We start from the raw sequence: 9,423 nt of genomic DNA, 5'->3' as shown, positions 1-9,423 counted from the left end.
TGTGTGTGTGTGTGTGTGTGTATGAGGGGGAAGAGAGGGAGAAGGAAAGGAGGAGGATGAAGGGGAGAGAGGCTTCAACTTACAAAACACATTTAACCAGTGCTCCAGGAGTACAGTAGTATCCTAGAGCCCAAACACTGTCATAAGACAGCAGTGTTTCTGTAAAAAATGTGTTGAAGATTCTGACTTGGAATGCCAGCGATCCATCTCCCTATGGACCCTCCTCTTCTCCCCCACCCACCTGCAGGGTAGCAGAAGTGGCTGCTTCCCTAACACCAGGTGCAGATGGAAGGTGCCGGGCCTGGGAGTACACGTGTACAATATGGTAAGTGGTCAGGGATGGGTTGATAGGTGGGCTGGGAGCAGGCCTGAGGCCCCGGGGGACAGCAGGGAGTTGTGACAGAGTACTTTATGGGGACTGGGATGCTCCCCCAACCCCTTCCTGGTTCTTTAGCTGGACCCAGTGATGGCCCACCTGCTTCCCTTCCTGCTACTACCAACAGATGCTTCCAAAAACTTCCTTTCTTCCCTGGTCTGTTCTGGAGCAGCGCATGGCCTCCATATTTCTACTTTATATTGCTGTCCCTGAAGCAAGCACTTCACATTGTAGAAATTTAGTCTACTTTAGAAGAATCGTCAGACTTTGGCTGTCCTTGCATTTTATCTTAAGAGCTATAAGGATTCCTTTTGGTGACAAGCCGGATAAAGCCTGAGGCCACTGGGTAGGCAGATGGTTGAGAAACGGGAACATCGCTGTGACCAGTACATCCCACAAGGAAGAGGATTGGAGTGGCACAGAAGGGTCACTAGCCCCCAAATATCTGCACTAGATTCCATTTTTTTAGGGAAGGTGCATGTTAGAAAGGCTTTTCCATTTGCAGATTCCTCTGAGAGCAGGGATAATTTAGACATTCTCTTAGCCAGAGTTGCCTAGTGATAATGGAGCTTTTTGGATTAATGGGAAAGCTAGCTATTTGTACTGATATCTTCTAAATTATAAAATGCCTTTCCATTCCTCCTTTCCTCCTATAATGTTCCACTTTCTCTATTGAGTAAGAGATGAATTTTTAGTGAAAAAATAAGAATTGAGACTTGTCACAGGTTGGGTTCCCTTGGAAGCAGACTCTGAGATAGACACAGGAGGTTTATTAGGAAGTGTTCTTGGTGTCCACTCCCATGAAAGGGAGGGGCAGGAAGCAGAGCTGGGCAGAGGGAAAAGTCTATGTGTCATACAGGCCCAACCACAGCCTCGGGAAGTTCTGGAGCTTCGTTCTGTGTTGGGCCAAGTTGGCCAGCCCTATATAACCCATCAGTCATTGGATGCTGGCCACCTGGGCCAGGTGGCTTTCCGCAGCTGAGGCACCTCCTTAAATGGCCAATACCTCAAGGCTGCCTGCCAACAGCACTCCCAGCTGCTGGGGCAACAAGCCCTTCACTGAAGGGAGCTCAGCATGGTGCACCAACGTGTCTATCGTGATACTGAAACTAGAAATGGATGATAACTAAGAATTTATAGTGTAAAATCAAAAAGCACGCCTGCTTAAAGTGCTATTCTCATGTGCACTGATTCATTCAGCAGGAGGAGCAACAGAGTGCAATCCATGGGCCGACGGGTTCCTGTACCTGTGGCTGAGCACAGAAGCTGGGCTGAGACCAAGGCCTTTCCATTCTACCATGGTCATTCTATCCATCTACCATGGCAACCTCCAGCAGACATGCCATGGCAATCAAGAAAAAGGAAAACCTGCCTCTCTTCAACACTTATTTTTAAGAAAAGAAGCAGATTCAATTATTTATTTATCCTGACTATAAAAGCAATTTACGTTTACTGTAAAAAAAAATATGCATAGTACAAAAAGAGTAGAACGGCAGGGGAAAATCACCTACGAGTCCACTGACCAGAGTAATCATTGTTAACAGTTTAGCATATATTTCCCCTAATCTTCTCTGACATATATATATATATATATATATATATATACACACATATATATATATATATATATATAAATTTTTCCCCCATAGTTGAACTCATGCTAGACTTAAAGAGGCATCAGTGTGTTGTGATTAAGAACATGAACTCTGAAGACAGAAAGATCTGATTTGAATTCTCTCCCTGTCACTTATTAGTGGTGAAACTTTCATTCATTCACAAAATAACTCTTATGTAGCACTGGAAATATGAGAGTAAAAAAAGAGAGATACAGCCTTTCCTTCATGAACTCACATGTTGATGGGAATTTAACCTTTCTTAAAGTCTCTACTCTCTCACCTGTAAAAGTGGAGCTAATAATACCTACCCCAGAGTTTCCATGAGAATTATCTTGTTAAGTGAGATAATTAATGTATATAAAAGGCCTGCACATAGTAATTGCTCAAAAATTGGCAGTTATTATCATCATGTAAGTTTTGCTCTTTTTCACTGAACATTATGTCATAGTTTCCCCATGTTATAAAAAAATCCCTTTGTTGAGGTCACCATGGGGTTCCAGCAACATCAATTAGAATACACACAGATGGGCTTCCCTCGTGGCGCAGTGGTTGAGGGTCCGCCTGCCGATGGAGGGGACAGGGGTTCGTGCCCCGGTCCGGGAGGATCCCACGTGCCGTGGAGCAGCTGGGCCCGTGAGCCATGGCCGCTGAGCCTGCGCGTCCGGAGCCTGTGCTCTGCGATGGGAGAGGCCACAACAGTGAGAGGCCCGCATAACGCAAAAAAAAAAAAAAAAAAAGAATACATAGAGATGCTTAGGAGCACAGTGTTTAGAACTCCAGCAACCTGGCAGCACAACCCTTCTGGGTTCAGGGGAACCTCATTTGCCCTTCCGCTTTCCAGTCCCACGCGTGGTAAGGCTTCCCGAACCAGTTATCTCTGGATAACCTCATTTCCCTCCCTTTCACTTCTTCGGTCCTTCCATCTCTTTTGTTAGTAATTCCTTCCAGTAAGTTCTTTCTGTTTGATATATCTAGAGTGGGTTCTGTTTTCCTGCTTGGACCTAATGGAGAAAAACATTGTTTCATTTTGGCTTCCCACTTTTAAAAGTAATTCTAAGGGGTGTTCCGTGGCGGTCCAGTGGTTAGTACTCAGCGCTTTCACTGCTGTGGCCCAGGTTCAATCCCTGGTCAGAGAACTAAGATCCCGCAAGCCAAGCAAGCGTCATGCCCCCCCACCCAAAAGGAAAGTAATTCTAAGAAGTAGATGAACGTCATTTGGATAGTTGTAAAAAGAATTTGACTTGAAAAATGGGGCAGATGAGGAAAAGTTGCAAAAGTGAACAGGCAAAAGGCTGAAGGTCATCAATAAACAAAGGATTTGGCACCTGAAAAGTTGTTCTAAGAATTTGACCATTTATTTACCCTTTCCACTGAGAAAAGAACAAGAGGAATTTCCTCCAAGCCAGGGAATCAGATTCTTTTTAAGGAAAAACTTCCTTATCATAAAGGCAAGGCCAACTTTATGTGACCTTTTGTGTCTGGTTTCTTTCACTGAGCATTATGCCTTCAAGGTTCATCCAACGTTGTAGCATGTAACAGTACTTCATTCCTTTTTATTGCCAAATACTATTCCAGTCTATGGATGTATCACGTTTTGTTTATCCGTTCATCATTTAATGGACATTTCGGTTGTTCCCACTTTTTGACTATTGTGAACAATGCTGGTAGTCTCACTAAATCTTGGAATTTTATAATGAGAGGCTTTGCGTCTATGTTATTGGTTGATTGATTGATTACTTCACTGTTAAAATGTAAACTGCCAGGAAAGATTACACATAACACATTAACAGCTATTTATAGGCTGGTTTCAATGAATTTATCAGGTGTTATTTTAGAGCTACTTTTGAAAGGGAGAAGGTAGGAGAGCACTGGGTGTACTGAATTTGAGATGATATGAAGGCTGGAAAAAGGAGCAGAAAGCGAGATTGGGGTCCCTAAAACGAACACTATTCCTTGAACTTGCCTTGTGTTAATATATTCATTATAAAGCTTCCCAAGGAGGCAGAGATATTGCAACCATTTAATTGGTATGTTTAGATACTCTTTTCTTTAAAAAAAAAATTGTTTTTTGGCCGTGCCATGCCTGTGGGATCTTAGTTCCCTGACCAGGGATCAAACCTGGGCCCTCGGCAGTGAAAGCGTGGAGTCCTAGCCACTGGACCATCAGGGAATTCTCTAGTTAGATACTCTTTTGCTTGGAAGCCAGTGAATAGACAATAAAATGCATTGAAGTCGCCTATCCACAAAGTCTTGAAGTTATATCTTTTACACTAGTGAAATTGATTAGTGAGAAAATAAATTTAGGTTTTGGTATTTTTCTTAAATTATTTATTTATTTATTTTTAGCTGTGTTGGGTCTTTGTTGCTGCATGTGGGCTTTCTCTAGTTGCGGCAAGTGGGGGCTACTTTTCCATGTGGTGCGCGGGCTTCTCCTTGCGGTGGCTTCTCTTGTTGTGAAGCACTGGCTCTAGGTGCCAGGCTTCAGTAGTTGTGGCATGCGGCCTCAGTAGTTGTGGCGCACGGGCTTAGTTGCTCCGTGGCATGTGGGATCTTCCCGGACCAGGGATCAAACCTGTGCCCCTGCATTGGCAGGCAGATTCTTAAACACCAAGCCACCAGGGAAGTCCCTAGGTTTTGTTTTTATTTGGTTAGTCTATGCAACGTTTCCAGGAGTTGATTGCCTTATTTATGAATCAATAAAGTAAGAGATTTTTTTCTTTCTTTTCTCATGATTATTTTTTGATTATGTCCATGTTTATTAGTTTGGAAGAGAACAATAAGGAAAATATAGCTTATGATGATTGGTTGCTCCATTTGTATATCCCCACTGTGATAAGTATAGTGTTTTCTATGTTATAGGCTCTCATTAATCTTTGTTGGATGGATGAACTCAAGTCAACCGGGCCATCTTCTGGCAATTTTCATGAAAAAAAAGATTTCATATGTGAGAAACCAACAAAATTGGTTTAAGTGAAAGAGTTGGATTACTGACGGATGTCAATTGGTTGCAAAATCTCTATCTCTTGCTAGTACAGTAATATAGTTGTTCTCTTGTTTTTGAAGTCAGTGTGTGTATGTGCACGTGGCTTTTGTCTTGAGCACTGGATCAGCCATCTACTGCTGCATAACAAACTACCCCCAAATGCAGTGGATTCCAATTATTTGCTTTGATCCTGAATCTCAAATTGAGCAGGGCTTAGGGCGGACTGGTGGTCTCTATTCCAGGTAGCATCAGCTGGGATGGCTCTCCTAGGACTGGAGGATACACTCCCAAAAGTGACTCACTCACATACATGTTTAAGTTGGGACTGGCTGTTAGTTCTTCTCCAGAGTGACCTCTCTATAGGGTGGCTTGGGCTTCCTCACAACAGAATGGCTGAGTAAAAACAATGAGAAAAACAAGTAGAAAAAAAAAACAAGTAGAAACTATATTGCCTTTTATAACCTAGCATTGGAAATCACACAATGCCCCTTTCACCATAGTCACAAGGCAGCCTAAATTCAAGGGGAGGGGACATAGACCCCCACCTCTTGATGGGAACAGTGTCAAAATCACATTGTAGGAAGGACATGTGGAATGAAAGATATTGTTGTGGCCATCTTTGGAAAATACAGTTTGCCATAGGGATTATTTTTGATCCTTCCCTATACCTCAATTTTGCAAGTTTAAAAATTTTTTCTATTTGTCTTTATCATCATTTTTCCAACTGTCCCCTTTAAACTTGGTAGCAATAATATCTCAGAAGCTAACATTCTTTTTTTTTTGCGTTACGTGGGCCTCTCACTGCTGTGGCCTCTGCCGTTGCGGAGCACAGGCTCCGGATGCGCAGGCTCAGCGGCCATGGCTCACGGGCCCAGCCGCTCTGCGGCATGTGGGATCCTCCCGGACCGGGGCACGAACCCACGTTCCCTGCATCGGCAGGCGGACTCTCAACCACTGCGCCACCAGGGAAGCACAGAAGCTAACATTCCTGAAAATAATTTATGTGTGGAAGGTTATCCTTTCAGTACACTGAAGGTACCCACTAAGCATCTTTCCCGGATAGGTGTGTGTTCCACTAGGTATATTCCTCTCTATAACTCTTATCTCTATCTGGTTTGGAGAAGAGAATAACACACAGGTAGGCACAGCCTTAAATACAAGAAATAAAATAAATGAGGAAAAATATATATATTGCCTGGGGCAGCTTTAAGTCAATTTTTGGAAGGTTCTGTGGTGTAGGTGGTGGGTGGATTCAGTGGAAAATCTTACAGACATGTGGAATAATAAGTGGTTCTATTTTGGGATTATCATGGCAATGCAAGTTAATGATATATGTCATGCGTGCGCGCGCACGCGTGCGCGCGTGTGTGTGTGTGTGTATACCTGGTCTTAAGTTAAGTTGGAATACTGAGGCTAACAGTGATTTGGTCATGACTCTGTATAAAATCCTGAACTTGAAATCATAAAGCAAAATATATATTTCCACCAAAGTAACATTTTCCCCTAACATTTCAATCAGTTTTCAAAATACTAAAAGTTGAAAGAATTGCACAGTGAATATCCACATACCCACCACCCAGATTCTACAATTAACATTTTACTGTATTTGTTTATATCCACATGTACTACATATCTATCCATTCATCCATCCCTACATCCATCCATCAATCCGTCTTGGTTTTTTTATACATTTCAAAGTAACTTACAGTTGTCAGTAGACAAAGTAGTATATTTTGAGTTCTGTTTAAAAGTGTGGACAGTTTTCCTCTTATTTCAATCTATCTTGTAAAAATTATATTTGACAAATATATGACAAAAGATCAGGTGGACTTGATCTTTTTTCATCGTATTGAAAATGAAATCTATGAGAATTTAGTGAAGAAATTGCTGGAGAAACAAACTCTGGAAAGATTGTGCTCTGTGATGCATATTATTTAATGTGATTCAGATCATATCTTTGCCTTTGCTTGAGAATGTAATAAAAACTTATACATGTGGAACCGAGTAGTTGTGTCCCTTGATAGTAAAAAGGCTGACTAATAAATAAAATAAGCATTGTACCTTTTCATTTCGTTAAGTGTATTGGAAGCCATGTTGAATTTTTATCTGTAAAGCTGGTCAAGAATTTCTTTTGGAGAAATGAAACCAAGACGCCAGGGAATTGTAGCGGTAGATCAGGTTCACTCCATAGCTCCCATACCTTTTTTTTATTCCAACCTGCCTCCTCCAAATGGTATAGCCTCAATTTACCTAGCTGTTTGTGTTCATCTTTTTCTTCTTCTCCTTCTTCTCCTCCTTCTCCTTTTCTTTGAAAATTAATTAATTAATTTATTTTTGGCTGTGTTTGGTCTTCGTTGCTGCACGTGGGCTTTCTCTAGTTGCGGCGAGCTGGCGCTGCTCTTCGTTGTGGTGCGTGGGCTTCTCATTGCGGTGGCTTCTCTTGTTGCGGAGCACAGGCTCTAGGTGTGCAAGCTCAGTAGTTGTGGCACGTGGGCTCAGTAGTTGTGGCTCACGGGCTCTAGAGCGCCGGCTCAGTAGTTGTGGCGCACGGGCTTAGTTGCTCCGCAGCATGTGGGATCTTCGCGGCACAGGGTTCGAACCCGTGTCCCCTGCATTTGCAGGCGGATTCTTAACCAGTGCGCCACCAGGGAAGGCCCGTCTTCTTCTTCTTCTTCCTTTTCCTCTTCTTCTTTTAAAAAATGCATATTCTTCAGGTAATTGTCTGAATCCTTAATTTTCCACTATTGTGTATCAACACAGCACAAAATGATGTGGGAACTATTGATCAGTTTATTAATTGATTGATTCATTTAGCAAACACTTACTGAGCATCAGGTCCTATGCTAGGCATTGGGAAAACAAAAACGAATAAGACATAATCTTTATTTTCAATGCAAAGCCATTAATATGGTACATTGATCAGTATAGGTGACAAAAACTGAGGCCTACTAGATTTTTTCCACTTTTCCATTGACAGTAACTATATAATGGTGCTAATCTCTGCTTTATTTTATGTTGTATAGATACGAAATAGGAGTGTACACACAAGACCAATGTTATGCTAATGACTCATTATATCAGAACAGTTTTAAAAGAGCAAGAATTGTTTTATGGATTCGAGAAGAAGCAAGATCAATATGTTTTCCACTGTGTGTGTTTTTATCTAACTAGTCCAGAATCCCAGGGTGCCTTATAAAAAGGTGTGTAAAGCTGCATTGAATCAGGTGTGATATTAAACCTAGAAAATGAATGGCACAGCCACTTTATTCCTTTTTAGTACTTAGACTCTACGAACTCATTTGTTTCCTTTACAAATTAAATGAGGTGTGTGTTTTTAATTTTTCCACTTTTAATTAAAACCTTGAGATAATAGTTATTATGTATTACATCTTAGTCTCTCTGCATATATTCAAGGGAAGGGCATCATTTGGGGTCATTTTAAACTTTCAAAGCCCTCTGAGGGTAGGATATTAGTAAGGTGCTTATCAAGTCACCTCACACTTGAGCGAATCAAGTAAGCAATGGACAACAGTGCTGCCCCACTCCTATGCCTTCATGCACATCACTATCATTCGATTCCTAAAAGAAGATAGTCACTTTACTTTGATGCCTCTGGGAGGTGGAAAAAAGTCTTCCTTGCAGAGCTGTTGTGGCAGTAAATGAGACAGTGTAAGGAAAGTTCCTGGCACATAGCACCGTTACATAAATGGTTTCTATTGCTGAGACAGTATAGCTTAGTGGTTAAGGATTAGGCTTCTGGAGGCAATTGGCTGGGTCTGCATCCTGCTTCCACCGCCTACTGCCTGGGTAAACTTGGGCAGGTTACTAAAACCTTGTGTGTAAAATGGAGAGAGCATCCACTTGAAATAATTACCCACTGCTGTACAACAAATCACCCCCAAACTTAGGGGCTTACAACAATAAACATTCGTTATCTCATAGTTTCTGTGGGTTGGGAACTCAGGAGTGGCTTAGCTGAGTGGTTCTGGCTCAGGATCTCTCATGAGGTAGCAGTCAGGATGTCAGCCAGGGCTGCACTCACCTGAAAGCTTGACTGGGGCTAGAGGATCTGCTTCCAAGATGGTGCACTCACATGGCTGTTGGCAGTTCCTTGCTGGCTGCTGACGGGAGGGGTAAATGTTTTGGGGATATCTTAAAACCACTACATGACTTCAGAGGGGTATAGAAAGGATTAAATGAGATAAGCCATGCAAAATGTTCAGCACAATGCCTGGCACACAGTAAGCACTCAATAAATGTTGATTAATATTATTTCTAAAGAAAGATCAATAGACTGCTGTTTAGCTAGGGAAATATGGTTTCATCTGGATTAAGACATTAATACATAAGAAATTAATTTATTGATATTTTAAAATTATGTAGGAGTACGAACGTTCAGTAGAAACAGGTATCTGAGACAACAAGTATTTCTAACGTACTTCACTGGC

Source organism: Globicephala melas, chromosome X, assembly GCF_963455315.2.
Source record: "Globicephala melas chromosome X, mGloMel1.2, whole genome shotgun sequence".
NCBI classification, from domain to species: Eukaryota; Metazoa; Chordata; class Mammalia; order Artiodactyla; family Delphinidae; genus Globicephala; species Globicephala melas.
This window is presented reverse-complemented; position numbering follows the sequence as displayed.